We start from the raw sequence: 20,546 nt of genomic DNA, 5'->3' as shown, positions 1-20,546 counted from the left end.
TGCAGTTCCCACAGGTGTTCTGCCACAGGTGAGTCTGGACTGACCCTTCTCCCTGGGGCCTGGTCTCCTGCTGGTAAGGCAGAGCTGCTGCCCTGCCAGCTCAACCACTCTTGGAAGATGTTCTAGGGTCCCTGGGTCTTCTGTGCTATGTGGGGCCACTGCGTTGGTTTCTGAGGTGGCTGGGCTGGGATGTACCTGCAGGAGGAGGTCTCTAAGCCCAGTACAGCCCTCTGGCACCCCCTTTACCACTCCCACTGTTGGCTCTGGGATGGCTGGTGAGGCTGGCCAAGTGATATTCAGATCCAAGGACAGGACGCATGGAGGCCCTTCGATCCCCTTAGAAAGCCAGTCCATTCAGTGCTCGGAGAGGAAAACTGAGGAGACCAAGGCTGAAAGTCTCCCATATGGCAGAGAAGAGCCTGGAGCACAGACTCCTCCTTCCCTCATAGCCCTAGCTTTGGAGGGGAGGACTGTGCGGAGGGGCACTGGGGCTCAGGAAAGCAGAAGGAAGCTGGCCCAGAACCCCTAGTCTGATGGAGGTGTTGCAGCATCTCTAACCTGCCCCACACCAAGGCACTGCCTCCCAGTCTCCTTTGATGGCTCTGTTGATTGTATCTCCCATGGAAACGGAAGTTCTTTTGGGATTGGAGTGAGGGAGGGAGGCTCTTCTCCTCCTTCTGGTCTCCAGAGATTGCTGGCTGCCAGTCCCTGTCCACCCAACCAAGCCAGCCATTCCCTCACCTATCGATATATGCCCATGTGCCATCTACTGTGGTCTGACTATGTGTTCCCAAGCCACATGGCAAATGCAGTTTCCCAGTGTGGAGGTTGTCAGGAGGTCAGGTCTTTCACAAGCACTGAGGTCATGAGGGTAGAGACTTCATGATGGTATTACCATCATGAAGGGACCCTGGGAGACCCTTACCCTTCTCCCATGTGATACATAGTCTCTATGGTATTTTGTTTATAACAACTGTGATGGATGAAGACACCATCCTATCCACCTCTCAACTCATCCTGCAGCCCAGAATATCTAGCCTTCGTTCATCCTGCATCCGTGAGCAAGAACATTGCTAGATGCCACAGGAAGTGACATGGACTTTTTTCTTTGTTTTTTTTAAACCCACCTGGTTGCCCTTTCCTGAGGTAGTGAGCGTGACTGGGCCTCTAGAACCAGGGGCTCTGTGAAGGAAGCATCATGAGGGTTCAGTGCTGCCTGGAGCCTTGGGGGATCCAAGGACTTCTCTGTCTTGGCCCAGAGGTAAGGAGAGGGCCTTGAGTGATGGTCAAAGTGAAGTCGGGGGAACTCACAAGACATCCTCTGGAATATAAGAGAAATCCTTAGGGGAAAGGGCCGTGGAGCCTCTTTTTTTTGGGGGGGGGGGGGTCCGGTCATGGGGCCTGAGCTCTGGGCCTGGGCACTGTCCCTCAGCTCTTCAGCTCGAGGCTAGCGCTCTACCACTTGAGCCACAGCGCCACTTCCGGCTTTTTCTGCTTATGTGGTGCTAAGGAATCGAACCCAGGGCCTCATGCATGCAAGGCAAGAGCTCTACCACTGAGCCACCTTCCCAGCCCCAGCCGTGGAGCCTCTTCAGCCAGACGAGCTCCCTCAGAGGTGAAGTCTGGAACTACAAAACAGGAACCAAACTGAAAAGTTCTGGAAGGTGCATAAACTTACACATGGTCCTAAATAGCAGTGCCATTTGACAGAGAACTGAGGCACAAGACCACACATGCATAGGTGATGGAGCTAGGGTAAAGAACCTGCCTCATGGTGTCTGGTGACTGCAGGGAGCAGCAGATATCCTTAAGTACCACACAGGGTCAGTGGTGAGGAAAGTTTGGGTAAGGCTGAAGCTGGAAAGGGCTAAAAACTAAGAGATCCATCACCCTAAATGAGGGTGCTTTCTCTTCCTCCTATGCCCATCCCCACAACCCAGCATATCTCTCCATCTCCCTTCTCTCCCAGGCCCTGTCTCCTGCACACTTGAAAGTCTAGAGGGCCTGGCCAGGATTTCTGGAGTGTGGTCTGCCATTTTGAAAGCACTGAGGTCACCAGAGCCCTCGCTAAACATGATCTCATTCAGGCTTCACTAAAGCTCCATGAGGGTTAGAACTTGTTATTCCCAGTGAACTGAGATAGAAATAGAGACCCAAAGAGATTAAGTCACAGCCTCAAGTCAAGCAAGCAAACACTGATGCAATAAACATGGCCCGGTGCACAGGCCCAACCTCTGACTCTCAGGACAGATGGACTGGTACTGGGCCTCAGGGAAGCCAGGAGGCACTACCTTCTGGACCACATGGGATCCTGGTTCACTAGCTGTGGCACAGGAGCATCTTGAACCAGCTCTCAGCTGTGTCTGCAACTCTATAGACCCAGAGGAAGCCTCTGCCTGACCTGGCCCAAGGCTGCAGCCCCCATACTGGCTCAGGGACTTATCAGACCCCCCTGTCCTGTCCTGAGGAGACTCCTGAAAATCTCAAGCTCTGCTCCTTGGGGTCAGACTTGCCTACATGTCATGATAGGAGGGGTTGCTTGGGACTCCACAGCCAAGAGTGATCAGTGCTAGATGAATAGGGGTATCCCCAAGTCAGACCTCCCTGCCAGAGGGGAAAACTAAAGCTCTGTGAGGGGCCTGAAGACCCTATTGAAGTCCAACAGCCCCCTTCTGCCTTAGCTCAGTCCTCTGGAGCTCTATAATGGGACTTAGCCACACACATACATACTTAGCCACACACACACACACACATATATATATATATATATATATATATATATATATATATATATATATATATATATAGTGTGTGTGTGTGTGTGTGTGTGCATGTGCGTGTGCATGTGTGATTGTTCTTTTTTTTTCCTCCCTTGGCCTTTTTACTAGGATGCTGGGAGACTTTGACTTAGAGCTCATAGGACAGCAAGAGGATTAGAATCCTCCAGTAGGGAGAATGGTATTCTGACAGGGAAACATAGGGAAGACACTGAATGCCACAGGCTGGTCTCTTTGATGGCCCCTAATATTTTGTCTCCAGCCTGGAAGGTCTGCTGCTGATACACCAGGCCTGAGAGTACTACCCTACTCATGGCAAGGGTAACACTGAGTGGGTTCTGAAGGATGAATAGGAGCTACAAGTTGAAGTTTCAGGGAAGAAAAAAAAGAGTCTAGCTAGAGGAAATGATTGTGCAGATGCCTAGAGGTGTGAGCTAGGGGGTTGGGCTGTGTAATCAAAGCTTGCCAGCCAGGCCTGGAGAACAGTGTCAACTTCAGCCCAGGGGCCAAAACCAACATGCCCACAGGCACCTCCCTGCCACCTTCTCTGCCTGACCCTCTCTGTGCCCTAAGGCCTTCTCAGCCCATCAATCAACAGCCTAAATTTACTGGGTGACCAAGACTGTATGCTGAACTGAAAGCCCATCCCTTCCTTCACACGTACAAAGCAAAGAGGCCCAGTATTACTCAAGCAGGCATTTGCTGCGCCTTGATGCCAGAGTAGCTTGGGAGGAGACCCAGGGCCCGGTGCTCTGTAGATACTGGGTTGGGTCCAGCTGTGCCAGCTGTGTGTGTGTGTGTGTGTGTGTGTGTGTGTGTGTGTGTGTGTGTGTGTGTGTTCGTGCGCGCGCATGCACACGCACGCGAGTATGTGGTATATACACACTGTCCACACCCTCAGCATTCTTTTATTTGTGCATGTATATATGTGCTGGTCCTGGCGCTTGAACTCAGGGCCTGGGTGTTATCACTGGCAATTTTTGCTCGCCAGTGTTCACCACTTTCAGCATTTTTAGTAGTTTATTGGAGATAAGAGTCTCCTGGGCTTTCCTGCTTGGGCTGTCTTTGAACCACAATCCTCACATCTCAGCCTCCTGATTTCAGGTGTGAGCATTCTTATTGTTATGTGGGGATAGTACATTCTCTTTTGTTCAGGTTAGGATAATTGAAAGGCTACAGGAAGGCAGAAGTGGGTGACTCACACCTGTAATCCTAACTACTCAGGGGGCTGAGATCTGACAGTTGAAGTTTGAGGCCAGGCTGGACAGGAAGTTAAGCAGCAAAAAAGTTAAAGAAGCAAGAAAAAGCTGGAAGTGGTAGGATACCAGCTTCGAGCAAAAAAGCTCAGGGACAGCATCTAGGCCCTGAGTTCCAGTATGCATGCACATACACAACAAGCTAGAGAGGGAAAACAAATAAAGCTAGGGGAGGTAATAGTTGTCAGGGGCTGGGGGAAGGGGAGATGGGCTGGGGATAGGATGAGGTTGCTTTTGGGCTGCTGGAATGTTCTGGAACTAGATAATGAGGAGGGGGCCGCACAGTCCCTTCTCCCCTCAGCTTACCCTTCTCTGCCCCACAGGCTTCCAAGACCCAGCTCTCCCCTCAGTGCACTGGCCAAGGGCTCCTCGACTTGCAGGAGAATCCTGAGCACCACAGACACATGCAGAGTCTTGGGGAGGCAGGTGGGGAGTGGGTGGTGGATGGAGAAAAGAAATGAGCAAATTTATTCATTCAGGAAAGTTTTACTGAGTGCTTTCTACACACGAAGTACCCAGTGAATAAATGAATGAATCCATGAATCAATTAATGAGGTGTGCATGTGGAAGCAGACTAATGATAAATGCCAGGAGGCTGCCAGGAGGGGGGGAGGGCCCGTCAGGGAACCCTGGGTGGCCATATTGGTGAACAGCCCTGGCTCAGATTATCAGCATGTCCACTGGTATTCTCCTTCAGAGGCCAGGCAGGGGTGGGGGTGGGGGTGGGGTCTGGTCCCTGACATGCCACTGGCCCCATAAAAGCCCTGATTTATGCTCCAGCCACTCTCTTGCGATGATCTCGTCTGTGCTTTGTTTATTTATTTGTGACAACCAGTTGGGTTCTGGCTCCTCTAACCCCACGTGGCAAGGAAGATGGATGCCTTGGAATTATTTTGCATGAAATTGCTGCGGAAAACTATTTTGTCCGCATTTGATTTCACCTCTTGTTACAGCATAATTTGTTATCCTGAACGGTGTGGCAGCTGGAAGGCCGGAGGAGCAGATGTTCCCAGGGGGAGGTGAGGACTCCCCAGGACGGGATGGTGGCATCCTGGGACAGCAGTGGAACACGGCTTCTGCCAGGCATCCCTGGTCCTGACCCATTGCCCTGCAACAGGGTGACATCACAGAGCCCTATTGGCCTACCTAAAAATTGGGGATAAGGCCACCTACCTCCAAGATATAAAAACCGAATGAGAGAATTCATAGAAAGCACAGTAGTTGGCCCATGGAAAAGCTCAGGAAAGTATTAGCTATTATTTCTGGAAGAAATGATTTCTGGAAGAAGTGATTTGCCCCAGAGAGATTGTGTGCATGTATGTGTGTGTGGTTCATGCGCATGCACACGTATGTACATGTGTAATGGTCCTGGAGTTTGAACTCAGGGCTTGGGTTCTGTCTCTGAGATTCTTTTTTCTCCAGGCGAGTGCTCTACCACTTGAGCCAGCTTTTTCTGAGTAGTTTGCTGGAGAGATGAGTCTTGTGGACTTTCCTGCCCAGGCTGACTTTGAACTGTAATCCTCAGATCTCTGCTTCCTGATTAGCTAGGATTACAGGTGTGAGCCACTAGCACCTGGCAGTTGTCCCAGTTTTAACTGGACTGTGAATCAACTGTTAGGTGAATACTTCAGGAAAGGGCAGGCCAGAAAGTGCATTCTGTGGAGCCTAAGTTGTTAAGGACAGCCTCCATCTCTTGAGGGCTAGAAATGCAGCCAAGGCCAAGCAGGGCGGGACCAGGCGTATTTTTTCACTGCCTCTCTGTGCAGCTGGTGTTCTGGGCTGGTAGCCTGGCATGGACCACCCCCAGCCATTTTCTCAAGGAGCCCTCAAGACCTGAACCCTGAACCAGCAACTCAGTGAGACATTATGTGATTGGTCCATCATCGATCACGTACCCACCCTGGCCAGGAGCCAGGACCAATATTGAATGAACATGGTACTGAGGGGCCCAGTTCTCAGCACGGTGGGAAGGCTGCTAAGCTTACCCCAGGAGTTGTCTACCTACTAGTGAACATTAAGGATCAAACTAAGAGGTGCCACCACGTCACAGCAAGACTAAAGAATATACAGTCTATGTAAAAACTGGAGGCACAGAAGGAAGACAAACCAGAATAAAGACAGAGCCACAGGCACATTCCATAGCCCTACCGCAACAGACCCTGGGCTCTGAAGGGGGCTGGCGTTCCACACTCTTGGTGAAGGAGAAAGGAGCAGGGAGAAGATACAGATGTCTGAGGAACCCCTCCTCTTACTTCCTTTTCCCCTGTGACCCCTGTCTGCCCCACGCAACACTGTGCCTTCTGCTATCTGAGCACCCAGCTAAACCACCCTCCCCTCATCGGCCAAGTGAGGGCCCATTAACAGGACAGGATCGAGGGGAAAGTAGAGAAGAAGATATTTTTAGTTATTGTTGTTTTGTTTTGTGTTTTTGTTTGTTTGTGCAGGTCCTGGGGCTTGAACTCAGGGCCTGGGCACTGTTCCTGAGCTTATGCACTCAAGGTTATTGCTCTACCATTTGAGCCACAGCTCCATTTTTGTGCCTGTGGCCCATGCCTATAATCCTAGCTACTCGGAGACTCGAAGATCATGGTGAAGCCCAGGCAGACTCTTAATCTCCAATTAACCATTAGAAAGCCAGAAATGGAGCTGTGGTTCAAGTGGTAGAATGCCAGCCTTGAGCAAAAAAGCGAAGGGCCAGCACCCAGGCCCTGGTTCAAGCCCTAGTACTAGCACAGATAAAAGAACCAGAGTTTAGCACCGTCTTGAGTATCCAGGCCTGTTTCACCTAGTATTGCTTTTTCTCTTGGAAGCCAGAAGCTCATGGAAATATGAGTGAGCTTAGATAGACCAGACAAGGCTCCTCCAGCAAGCATTGCTTTCTGCCTATACCAGTGCCATAGGGTGCCAAGGGCTCGACTATTATCAGAGCACCCCCTCCCATGTCATGCTGCCATCATAGATCCACTGGTGCTGGCCTGGTTTCCTCACCTGCAGCAAGGCTAGGACACAGCAAAGCCCTTTGTGGATGTTTGTTTGATGGCTGTAAACAGAGGCCTGGGCTACCTGCCCCCTATGGCTGGCTGCTGGCTCACAGATAGAATTCCATCTGCCTCAGTCTCCCAGGGAATGCCTCTCATAGGCCTGGGAACAGCATGCCCCTTGGGAAGCCTGGAGCCCTGAGTTAATGATTTGACCTCCCTGTCCCATCCTAGCTTGGGGCTGCTTGGGACACCCAGATTCCTCCTGGAATCTCTATTTGGGTTTGGTTTGGGGTTGGAGTTTGTTTCCATTCAGGGCAACTTGATCCAAACCCAGCCTCCAGCCCCCCTTTGTCCTTAGCATGCCTGTTCCTCTGGAGGGAGCTTGACTTTGCCACATGCTGACAGGGCAGGCTTCTTAGACCTCCCACCAAGGGCAGGGGAGGCTTGGTGGGCTTTGATGTCCCGAAAGGAGGGCCCCAGGCCACAAGCTCTTCTCCCTCAAAACATAAATAAGGCAGAGACGGTGGAGACCAAATGCCACCCTGTGGAAGAAGATGAGAAAGAGAAGCACACACAGTGAGATGGAATCATTGGGCCTGTTCACCTCTTGGTCAGTTCTTCATTCTGTGACCCAGAAGCCACATCCAACCCTGTGGAAAGGTGGCTCCGATGGCACCTAAAAGGACGATCCATGAAGAGGAGACACTTGCAGATGGAAAAGATGGCTACTACTGTGTCTTCTAGTGCACAAAAGATTAAAGTCCTTTGGGTTTTTTGTTTTGTTTATTTTTGTACCAGTACTGGGGCTCGAACTCAGGGCATAGGTGCTGTCCCTTAGCTTTTTCACTGAAGGCTAGCACTTTACTACTTGAACCACAGCTCCATTTCTGGCTTTTTGCTGGTTAATTGGGCCTAAGAGTCTCATGGACTTTCCTGCCTAGGCTGGATTCAAACCACAACTCTCAAGATCTTTTGAATAGCTAGGTTTACAGGCTTGAGTCACTGGTTCCCAGCAAGTCCTGCCCTTTTTTTAAATATATACTGTGCTTTCAATTTAAAAGTAAATTAGTCCTGCCCTCAAAGAGTTTATAGGCCTGGGGACTAAATCCGAGATAAGTTTACCCAGCTCCAGGGAAAGAAATTCCAGCACTGAATGAGCTGGACACAGAAGCCAAGAGTGCTGCTCTATCTGTTCACAGATGAGGAAACAGGCCTAAGCAATTGCATAAACACTGCAGATTTACAATCAGGGAGAGTGGATGTCCAAGAAAGACTTAACTAGAGGACTTACTGGTGCCTTTTCCTGGTGGGTCTGAGGCAGGCATGCTCAGCCTCCACTTTGTCCCCACACACCTATCTGTATTTCCTGCCGCCCATCTCTGAATCTCAGTAGGCCAGAGAGCTTGGCACTGTTAAGGACCTGACATGCCTGTCCCAAGAGAGGGCCGAGGACACAGATCAGAAACAAGCTGAGCGCTTCGGAACCTCACCCATAGCTATGCTGCGCTTGCCTCCATGAACTGGGGTCAGAGAAGCTGAAGGGGTGGCAGAGCTGTCGTGCCAGGTCAAGTGGACTTTTCTTCTGTTGGGAGGCCCACAGCTTTCCCCGCCTTGCTTGCTGTGTGATCCTGGAAGAGGGCCTTTCACGGATGCCATGGGAGAGGACTTGGGAGCAACTTGACATCTTTGGCACCAACATGCCGAAGATTGTAGAATTCCAAATGCAGAGATTCCACACTGCAAATGGAATCTCTGGTTTTAACATAACAGAATACTCAGATATCGTTATTGTGGCTTCCTATGATTCGATGATTGTAGGCATCTAGGATTACATCATTCTAAGCTTCCATTATCCTGTGATTCCAGGATCCCAGGATTCTAAGTTTCCCTTAGAGCTTGGACTCTGAAGAATAGAAAAAGCTGGTGGGGGTGGGCAGTAAATGGGGAGAAAAGAGGTGTCTTTCCATCCTGTCTTTTCTAACAATGACAGAGCAATGTGTTGTTTGATTTTCATTGTGTTTGAAGGAAAGCATTGAACTTGGCCAAGCCACTTCAGAGTGTGAGTTCATTCACTCTAAGCAGAACAGCCCATGGAACTGGAAGGGGGAAAAGGAGGAGAGGAAGTACCATCCATCCTCCTGGGCTAGAAGTGGCAGAATTCCATCCTCTTCTGTGAGGCTCTGTGTTGTACCTGGCACTCTTGTCAGTCACCAGGGTCCTATGTCCCTCTTCCTTGGTCCCATGTGCCAGGAGTGGCCAGCCAGATACAAGGATAGAAGCCAAGAACAGTATGGAGCTTGGATGAGAACCAAAGCAGGTGGCAGTAGTTTACTCAGTTGGAATGCAGAAACAGCCCTCTGCCTAGGGAGTTGAGGGCAATAGTTCATCAGAGAAAAGTTTCCCTATAAGTCTGGAGGTGACAGCTGCTTCTGGAAGGACCCTGAGGGAGGAGACGGACAGTGGCTCCAACAAGGGGCCATAGGTGGGAATTGCTGCCCAGAGACAGAAAAGAAACAGCTTCTCTTCCTTGTACAAGCAATAAATGCCGATAAAATCTTGAAGGAGGTAGAGGAGGAGGGGGTTGTAGAAGAAGGAGAAAGAGGAGGAAGAAGAAGAAGGGATAAGGAAAGTGTTCAAATCCAGAAAGGACCATGGAATACTACTCAACAATAAAACAATGGAATTATTGACACAATCCCTTGGGTGGGCCTCAAGGGTCTGATGCTGATTGGAAAAAAAAAAAACCACCAAAAAATCCCCCAAAGCCAATATCAGCAAGGTAGAGTGGTATACACCTATGATCCCAGTATTCAGGAAGCTGAAGCAGGAGGATCTTGAGTTCAAGGCCAGCCTGAGTTATATAGGGAGGAAAAGAGTACAGTCAAAAGGTCCCACACTGTTTCATTCCATTACATCATGTTCTTGAATGATTTGATCACTGAGGTAGAGCATCGGTTAGTAGTTGCTAGGGGTTGATGAAGATCAGACTGGATGGTAGGAAGCCTGGCAGCATGGATGGGACCATGAGGTGCAGCCAGGTTTCAAGGAGGGTGAGACTTCAGGCAGATGGAGAAGAGCAAGGTGGCAACCACAAAAGGCTGGTGAGTGGGTGGGGTGGGGTGGCACTGAGTAGCAGCATGAGCAAGCCCTTTGTGGGGATAAGGGCCATGGGGTCCTGACTACAATGGTGGCTACGTGACTCAATACACACATGCTGAAATGACCGACTCAAACAGCACATGGAGTGTGTAGTAATCATCTCAGAGATGGGACTGTTGGTGGAAACGGTTGTGGTGTGCAGGATTTTCCCGTGCTCTCTTTACAACTTCCTATGATGAATTATTTCAAAACAAAGCTTTCAAAAAACAATCCAGTGCCAGGCGCCAGTGGCCTGTAATCCTAGCTACCCAGGAGACTGAAATCTGAGGATTGTGGTTCAAAGCCAGCCCAGGAAGGAAAGCCTGTGAGATTCATCTCCAATTAACTACCAAATAAACTAGTTAATTAATTTTTTTAAAGCTATGGCTCCAGTGGTAGAATGCTAGCCTTAAGCAAAGAAGCTCAGCACAGGCCCTGAGTTCAAGCTCCTAGACCAGCACACAAAACAAAATAAAAAAAAAACAATCCAGTGCCTATGTTGTGAGACGCTTCATCTGCCGCTAACAAGACTATGGGTCTGTCTGTCTGTCCTTCATTCTGTAACCTGTGGACATGATGAGTGCTACAGTAGACTGAGTCCTGCAAGCTGGAAGACAATTCTATCTCCTGTATTATTGCTTTTGCAGAATTGTTTTATTCTAGTTATTTTTGCCTTTCCATATAACTTTCAGAACAATCTTGTTATACTTACCAAAAAGAAAATTCTTGCTGAGATTTTTCCTAGGAATAGCGTTAATTAAACCTAAAGACCAACTTCTGTGCATATATAATTCTATAATTTTAAGTTAAAAAATTCAAAAAGACACAGGATGGTGGGAAAAGATGGAGGCAGCAATTCTGGCCTCTCTGAGGGCACCCAGCCAGCCAGGGCCAGGGGAGGTAGAAGTAGGAAGACCTTCTCTATTATTTTCCAGATTGAGTACGAGAGGCTCAGTGATGTGAACGCTTGCCTTTCTTTCCTGGCAGCATGGTAGATGATGGCATCATGGTAGTCTCTCCTGTCCATTTGGGGTGACCCAAATGACTTGGCTTTGTGGCCAAGTCATGAGGTTGATGGTTCAAGCTGGGTCACACAGTCTCCTCAATATGAGGCTATTTTGGCTTGCAGCAGCAGGTCCGCCCTGGACTTCCAGAGGTCAAACAGAAACCATTTCTGACCTACTATCTCTGCCTCCCGCTTGATCTCAGGGCTTGGATGCCATCTCTTTGCTTTTTGGGTAGGCTGGCGCTCTTCCACTTGAGCCACACTTGACTTTTTACTGGTTAATTGGAGGTAATCGTCTCATGGTCTTTTCTGCCTTTGTTGATCTCAAACAGTAATCCTCTGATCTCAGCTTCTTAAGTAGCTAGGAGTATAGGTGTGAGCTACGGGCCCCCAGCTGAAATCTTTTAATACTTTTTAACAGGAAAAGGAAGAAAGTGTCTCGTTTCATAGAAACTGAGGCCCGTGAAGGTGTGGAGATGTATACGATGATGTTCTGCAAAAAGTGTGGACTGGTGCTGGGCAGAGGGCCCCAGGTCAAGCTCATGGTCCTGGGTAGCTTGGAGTGCCGGTCACTTGTCTCCAGGCCTCAGTCTCCTGAGTATCACCACTTTGTAGGACTGTGCCAGGGACCAAATCTACAAATGTCTTGCAACCTCTGGAATCTCCTCATTGCCTCCGCTCTGCTGCTGTTCTGAGAACCTGGCTCCCACACGGCACTCGCCCAGCCATGCAGGGACTGAGAAGCAACCCCTCCCTATACGTTGCAGCTCTGGCAGGCTGGTGACCAGGGGTGTCACAGTGGAGGGAGCCAGATGTCCTCCTGTGGAAAAGAGACACCCGGCCCAAGACTTCACTCTGCAGCCAGTGTGAAGCATTCTCCTTTAAGGGTGGCCTTGAGTTCTCTAAGATAGGTTTAGGATTCCTGCTGCAGAGGGAGAAGTATTTCAGAAGGCAGCTCATCACTGGGTAGAGATCAAGGTCTGCTGTGGTATCCTGGAAAAGTTACTAAAACTTTCTGAGTCTTAGTTGCTTTATTGTTAAAAAATAGTAGGTAGAAAGAAAACTTAGCTTTAAATAAAAAGTGGTTGTGAGAATTAAATGAGAGACTGCATGGAGGGTGACTTAAGAGTTCAGTACCCGGGACATAGTAAGTATGATAGTGTTAATTTTTGGTCACTTGCCTACTCAGCAGGGTATGCTGAATGGAAAAGTATTCCTATACCCATTTTATACAAGAGGAAGACTGAGGCTGGGGCCAGGAAAATGACTGGCTCACACTAACAGTTAGGATCTTGAATGCTGAAAGTCAATGCTTGGCCACCATGTCTCTCAGTGCTGAGTCCTCCTCACAAAGAGGCCCTTCCTGATTGGACTTTGGAGAAATCTTTGGGGTCTCTGCCCATCTGGCAAATCTCAGATACTGTCTGGATCCACCCACACAGCTGTGAGTGGATAGCCTGGACTGGGGGAGAGGAGACGCAAACCCCAGCTCTCTCCAGCTCATTCCCAGTGCTGGACACTCAAAAAGCCACACCCTATCCCCAAGCCTCTCTGAAAACATTGGCAGCTTTATCTGTACAGGGGAAGGGGAAAGGCTTGGGATTGGCTGGCCCTGGTGGGGGACTATCAGGAGAGTGGATCAGAGACGGGTGGAAAACACCCCCATGGAACCTCAGCCATAGTTCTCTCAAGAGCATTTACTGTCCTCCCAGCCTGCAGCTAGCCAGCATCAACTGGCTTCTAGCCTAGACCCATCTTGAACCTGCTGGGTGACTGGGATAAACCATTGCTCCTTTTTCTGGCCTCAGTTTCCCTGTCTGTGAAATGGGAAGTTGAATAAAGGCTCAGGCATGGTGCACGGTTAGGAAGCAAGGTTTCCAGAGCAAAGCCCATGACCTCCCTAAGCCACAGATCCACACCCTCCCACAAGTGTCCAAGAATTTGGCTTTGCGTATTTCATTTATCATCCTGTGGCTCACAGGTACCAAGGCCGGCAGGCTGATTACTCAACAGGCTTATTACACTCCTTAGTGACTAATAGATTCTTCTTCTGTTTGTGTTTTAAAGCCATAGCAATAACATTGGCTCTCAGTAACAGCACTGAAATCACCATTATTCAGCCTGCCCCTACCTACATAATAAACAGAGCCACAGAAACATCCCTTAGCAAAAGAGGACCCAGGCCTCTCAAAGCAGGGCCAGTAGCCTGGATGATGAAGTTGGTGTGGTGGGGGCTGGGGTGGATTTATGAACTGCTGAGAATCATACGATTAGGTCATCTCTTCGATCCCTTCCAGCTCTGACCTGCGTATTGGACCTCCTCAAAGGGAGGGCTAGGCAGATACCATCTTTGCTTTCAAAGGTTGAGTGTGAGGTTAAGAGCCTGCCCGAGAGGCAGACAGCCTGGCTTTGGGTCCTGGCTCTACCTCCTGCTGGCTGGTGACCTTGGGCAAACCATATCCTTTCTCTGCTCTTGTCTTCTTATTTGAAAGAGAAAAAGAAAAGAAAAGAAAAAGAGGGGAGAGGCATAAGCTGACCTCCCACCATAGGGCTTGGGGGAGATGGTATTGGAGGAAGTACTGTGCAAGAAGCACTTGGTACATAATAAGTGCTCAGAGCTGAGTTGTTGATGAGAGATTAATGTTGAGCCCTGGGCAGTGGGCAGGAAGTCAGCTGGATGCAGAGGGTTGGGACTGACAGCCTAGGGGCCCTTGATGGAAGCACCAACACCCAAGATCATTGCTCAGCAGGGTAAACTGAGGGTTACTGTCGAAGCACAAGATAAACTCTGTCCAATTTATCTGTCCGGATTGCAAGGAACAAAATAGCCCCAGATCACACAGCAACCTCAGGAGACCCCCAGGGTCTGTCTATCCTGCAAAATTACTCATTACTTATTGCTAAATTCTTTAGAGGGAGGAAGCGGGGCCTGCCTCTCAGGGCAGGGAGAAGGAGGGCTGAACTTTCCATGGTGGTGTGACTCCCCTCCCAGGCCTCAGATCAAAGCTCCCTGGCTTCTTCAGGGTCCACATTATCTCCTGCCACAGGCAGGGGAGCCTCACCTCCCTAACAGCTGCAGGCTCCCTCCTTCCCTCTGTGACTCTTCAGCCTGAGGGCCCAAAGCCCCAACTCTCCACTGAGCTGATCTTCATAGACAGCCCAGAGACCTCCTCACACACTAAAACAAGCCAGGGTAGCGGATGGTGAGCTGGTAAATGTTTAACAGTCATTTCTCTGAAGGAAACAGAAATGTTGATTTATATCATTTGCCAATTTCCGTGGTGTAAATATTTCTTTCATGGCTGATTTCCAAATACCCATATGACAACCCTGACACAGAGCTAGAAAATCTTCTTGTGACTCCAACTCCAGCCTACCACTGGATGAAACGAAATAAATGGAAAGTAACTTCTCATCAACATCCACATTTCCCTGGGTTTGTGCTCAGGCTGACTAGCCTAGAAGTACCCAAAATGCCTAAATGTAGGCTTGCCAGGATGGGTGAAGGCAGAGCTAGGTATGCCAGCCAGTCCTTGATATTTTGGGAAGGGTGAAATGGTCGGGGAAATATGTCAGTCATCTTCCCTGGCCTACAAGGCAGTTGCATTTGTGAAAAACTCGGGGTGGATAAGAATCACACACAAAATAGTTTAGGTAAAAGAGACTTAAAGCCACAGGTCATTATAAACAGGCTTTTCATTCACTCACATGTTCTGTAAGACTTTCAAATGTTCCCATTCCCAAAATGCCAATGGAAACTCCCAGTCATGGGACACCCAGAAGTCATGCCCGCAGACGTTTGTTTATATAGCCCCTCAGTTTGATAGTCGGAACCTGTTGAGATCTACTGTTCCCCAAACACATTCCTTAACCCCAGTAGCCACTCTCCAAGACCTTGCCATTATGGACATTGTTAAGTTGCTCATATAGTTGCTTCCAAATTATGATCTGTAGTTTAACCATCCATCTATCCACCAGCAAGCATCTGTCCCTCCATCTACCAACCATCCATCTACCATCTACCCATCCATCTATCATCCATCTATCTACTATCATCTGCCATTCCTTTATCGTCCCTCCATCCATTATCTATCCTTGTATCTATCATCTATCTATCCACTGCCTACCAACCGTCTATCCAGCATCCATCCCTCCCATCCATCCCTTCCATCCATCCCTCCTAACCATCCGTTACCCACCATCTATCCAAACATCTACCTACTACTCATCTATTCCTCCTCCCTCCATCATCTGTCCATCTGTTCATCCATCCATCCACCCATCTCATTTAGCCAGGCCCAGTATTGTCACCTAAGGTCCCAGAATAAAGCCAATTTGACCCCTATTCTCAGAGAACTTCTTGGTAAATGGGAGTCCACTGTATTAGGTAGACATCACATACCATTTTAATGTGGTGTACCAAATGAGATGTTGGAAGTATGTCTCTTTGGCCAGTATAAAGGTTAAGAGAATAAGCTTTGGCCTTGAACAGCTGACTTCGATTTCTACCTGGATAGGTACTTCAGGAGTGTAGCTTCAATATTTGGACTTCCGTTATTTCCATTATAAAATCAAGGAGATAGCCCGATGTTGGTGGCTCATTCTAGCTACACAGGAGGCTGAGATCTGAGGATCAGAGTTCATAGCCTGATAAGGAAAATCCATGGGACTATCTCCAATTAACCACCAAAATCAAGAAATAGAGGTGTGACTCAAGTGGTAGAGCATCAGCCTTGAGTGAAAAAACTGAGAGATAGTGCCAGACCCTAGGTTCAAGCCCCGGCACTGGCACACACTACAAAAAGAGAGAGAGAGATGGGGCTGGGAAGATGGCTCAGTGGTAGAGTGCTTGCCTTGCATGCATGAGGCCCTGGGTTCGATTCCTCAGCACCACATAAGCGAAAAGAAACCCCCCCCCAAAAAAGAGAGAGATAAAAGCCTAACATCTCAGGGCTGTTGTACTTAAGACATTGAGATGAAGATCACAGTGGGCCACCCCCATTCCTGGACACCGGTCTCAGAGAGTTCAGATGCCCAGTCCCTGGCTCCTTCCTAGTGGATCTATGTAGCCAGCTGCTGACTCTGAGGGTACAGAGGCTCTCTGTGACAGCAGGTTGGACAGGTTTTTGCCATTGGGATGATTTCTAGATGGTCCTGAGCTTCCCAGACCAAAGTTCACAGTGAACTTAACTTCCAGGGTTGGCCCAGATTCCTGTCTGTGCCCCCACCCTTGGCTGGGGTGACCCCACCTGGGTGGGGTGAGGGTAGATCAACATCCACCAGGGGCCCCTTGGGACCTTCCCACTAGATGGCTGGGGATATGAAGGCACACACAGCCCCGATCCCAGGATGCTGCAGCCTCGTTGCAGAGAGTCACCAACTCTCCCCATCTTTGGCTTGTCCATGTCATTCTCCAGTGACTTCTGCCATGGCCATACCCCAGCCCTGCATCCCAGACACCTCTGTCTTGTTGTCCATCTCCTCCTGGGCTCCATGGCAGACTCTGTGTTCCCTCAGAAGGAAGCTCCTGCCTGGTTCCAGTGCTCTTGGTTGCATTATGCCCCCTTGGGGAGGAGGAAATTGCCCTGTTCTCCTCTCTTCCTCCAGCCCCAGTACGATCCTATTTTGTAGCCCCACAGCCTACAAAATAGCAAACAGCTGCTGTGACCATGGGCTGCCCAGACCCCAGGGGCCTGGGGGAAGCGGGCCAAGGGGAACTTGGAGAAAGAGCTCTTAATAACATACCTTCCCCAAGCTGCTTCCAAAGAAACTTCTCCTCACAAATCATTCCATAAACACTTAGCAGGCTCTCAGGAAAGCGTGCACAGCTCTCACCCGGCTATTAGGAGGCTCCTCACAAGTAAATTGAGACCAGGCAGCAGAGGCCTGCGCCAAATCCCCCTTCCTGCCCTCTTCCCATGTGGCCTCCTCCTCCCCCACTCCAAGCCCTTCAGCTCCAAGGGCTGGGGTCTCCTGTGATGTGCTGGGCCTCTCCTCAGGCTTTGGTTCTCTCTTCCTGTTGGGCAAAGGGTGCCCCCTACTTCCCTGGAAACCTGCTCCCCCCCCCACCCCCCTGCCCCAGCTGCTAGATTTCCAGGGCTTCTCCTGGCTGTGTGGAGGCCTCAATCCTTCTGCAATTTCTAAGGGTCACAGACAGCATCAGGCCAGGCCTGGACAGAATGGGTCAATCCACACCCCTGCTCTGTCCCAAGCACCCCTCAGCTGAGGCTGCTGGTGCCTCTTAGGCTGGGACTACTCAGCAGGGAAAGAAGTTCAGGTTCATCCAAGTCACGAGCTGGAAAATCCCTCCCATCCAACAATCCCCCTCCAGGGAGAGCATTGTGCAACTCGTTCAGAGCTGGCTGATATCCAGCTGCTGGCTGATATCCAGAGAGGACTGGGGAATGACTGGATTGTTCAGAAGTTGACACGTTTGTCTCTGGGTTCGCAGCTTGCTGGGGTAATGACTTTCCTTTGGGTCTTTGAGAACAATGGCATGGGCTGGCTGGCCCTCCAATCTCATTCTCCATCATAAATGGCTTGGAAAACATTTCAAGAATGATCTCTCCCTTTTCTAGTGCTGTCCAATATTATTTCTGAAAAACAACAACAACAACAACAACAACAAAAGCTCTGGTACAAACAGGATTTATTGGTGAAATAAATCAAGCATTCAGATGAAAATAAAGCAAGTGTCGATGGACGGGCGTGAAAATGAACAATTGATGGGCTTGGAGAGGCACAGAAAGGCTGTGGACACAGATCTTAGGTCAAATTCCAAACCTCAGCTCTTCCACTTGAATGGGAGCAAGTCCCGCCTGTGCCAGAGTGCTTCCAGGAGAGCGCTGTCCACACCTTCCCTTTGCCCTCACCCATGGTCAGTGGGGACTCAGAGGCCTGGGATTTACCCATGGCACCAGATGCTACTGTCCACTCCAGCACTTCAAACGTAGGATGCGGGGTGAATCTTTCTTTGAGTCTATTTAAGGAGTTTTTGTAGATACCAGGCCCTCAGCAGAATGCTGGCCAAGGCAGAGAAGAGGACAGCATAAAAGGATAAGCAATAAATTGTGTTGTAGTAGCAGCAACAATGTCCCTGAGTCAAAGACTGTGGGGCTTGCCCAATGCTGGTGACTCATGCCTGTAATCCTACCTACTTAGGACGCTGAGATCTGAGGACCAAAGTTCAAAGCCAACTCAGGCAGGAAGGTCCTGGAGACTCCAATGAACTACGATCTCCAATTAACTACGAATAAAATTGGAAATGAAGCTGTGGCTCAAGTGGAGGAGAGCTAGCCTTGAATAAAAAACAGTCAGGGACACTGCCAAGCCCTTAGTTCAAGCCCAGGACTGGCAACAAAAGACTGCAGGACAGAAATCAGAGATCAAATTCCAGGCTCAAAGCTGCAGGAAACCAGAAATCTAGGCCCAAAGACCTCAATAAGAAGAAACCAGTGGCAGAGAGACCTACTCAACACTGTGCTTTGCTTTCTCCTTTTTTTGCATGCCTACTGGGGCTTGAACTCAGGTTCTGAGAGCTGTCCCTTAGCTCTTCACTCAAAGCTGATGCTCTACTGCTTGAGCCACAGTTCCAACTTTTTGGTGATTGATAATAAGAGACTCATGGACTTTCCTGCCCAGACTGGCTGTGAACTGAGATCCTCACATCTCAGCCTCTTGAATAGCTACATTTATAGGCATGAGTTCCTAGCTCCCAGCTTGCTTTGTCTTCTTCACTGCAAATCCCCATTACAGACAGGACTCCAAGGTCCAGAAAGGTGCAAGTTCATTGCCCGACATCACATGTGTTAGAAGCAAGAAGGACCTACACGCAAACTCAGGATGTACCCATGGCCAACTTTAAAGTAAAATTAGAGAAAATCCCCTTTCCAGATCTATAACTGAGAAATCATCCCTAGAAATCAATCCCAATGGGCATTACCCCAGTGTGTGATCTGGGGGACTCGGGACAGACCCCACAGGCTCATCCAAGCCTGTCTTCTAGGGAGCTGGATCTCTTCCATCAGTGCCCTGACCCCGCTGTGCTTAGCATGGTCTTCAGGCATCTCAGACCCTTACATCTCTGGGGATCAGGGGACTGTTTAGGAGAAAGTCCCTAAGTTGGTATATGAGGCCTGTCCCCTGTCTTCACATGGCATGTTTCATCTGGCCCCAGGAAGCTTGCTGCTACCTCCAGGATTTTGCTTATACTATTCCTTCCCCCAGAAAAGTGCTTCACCCTGCTTTGGGGGTAAGTGTGTGTGTGTGTGTGTGTGTGTGTGTGTGTGTGTGTGTGTGTGTGTGTGTGTGTGTGTGTGTGTGTGTGTGTGTGTGTGTGTGTGTGTGTGTGTAAGTACTGGGTCTTGAACTTATGGCCTCAGACTCTTTCTTAGCTTTTTTGCTTTAGGCTGGCACTCTACTATTTGAGTCACACCTGCATTTCTGGCTTCCAGTTGCTTAATTGGAGATAAGTGTCTCACAGATTTTTCTGCCCTGGCTGGCTTCCAAATGTTGATCCTCAGATTTTAGCCTCTCAGTTGCTTGGGTTATAGGTGTGAGCCACCAGCACCCAGTACCCCTTGCTAGAACTTCACTTCTTCCCAAGACCTTACTCTGATTCCTTATTTGCCAGGAAGCTGACATAAGAAGAAGGAAGAAAAAGGAAAAATTTTCATCCTAGGAAATCTGGCCGTCACTTAACCAGTATGCTATCAGGAAGGAGTTACATTTCCTCTCCCAGGCTCAATTTTCTTTTATTTTTAAATACATTTTTTATTGTAAAAATAGTGTACAGATGGGTTACAGTTTCATGATTAAGGTAATGAGTACATTTCCTATGGAGCATTGTTACCTCCTCCTTTGTTTTTCCCCTACCATCCCTTCCTTCCCAACCTTCCCAACTGTTCCCTCCCTCCCCCGCCACAAGTTGTAAAGTTCATTTTCAACATAGTGTCGTGTACATCTCATTGCTACAATAGGTCAATCTGTATCCCTATTTAAGCATTTTGTTCTTTCCTTTCTCTTCCCCAAATTAGAAGAATGTATATTATATACAAGATGCAGGGCACTGGAATCAAATACAGTGAAAACAAGGGTTATAGCATGGGGGAAGAACATGCCAAAGAAACAAAAAAATCACATAGTACATTATAAGTATGTTAAAAAACAATAGCAAGAAAGAAAAAACCACTTGTGTCCCTGTCTTGGGGTTCATTTCACTTAACATAATCTTATATGGTCATAGCTTTTGACCTTTTCTGCTTGTCCTAAACATATACTAGTTATTGCAAACAAGGGACACCATGGGGCCTATGTTTCTTTGGGCCTGGCTTACTTCACTTAATATAATTTTTTCCAAGTCTTACCATTTCCTAACAATTGGGGCAAT

The sequence above is a fragment of the Dipodomys merriami genome, unplaced genomic scaffold (genome assembly GCF_024711535.1).
Source record: "Dipodomys merriami isolate MVZ:Mamm:240054 unplaced genomic scaffold, mDipMer1.0.p SCAF_25, whole genome shotgun sequence".
Lineage (NCBI taxonomy): Eukaryota > Metazoa > Chordata > Mammalia > Rodentia > Heteromyidae > Dipodomys > Dipodomys merriami.
Note: the sequence above shows the minus strand (reverse complement) of the source record.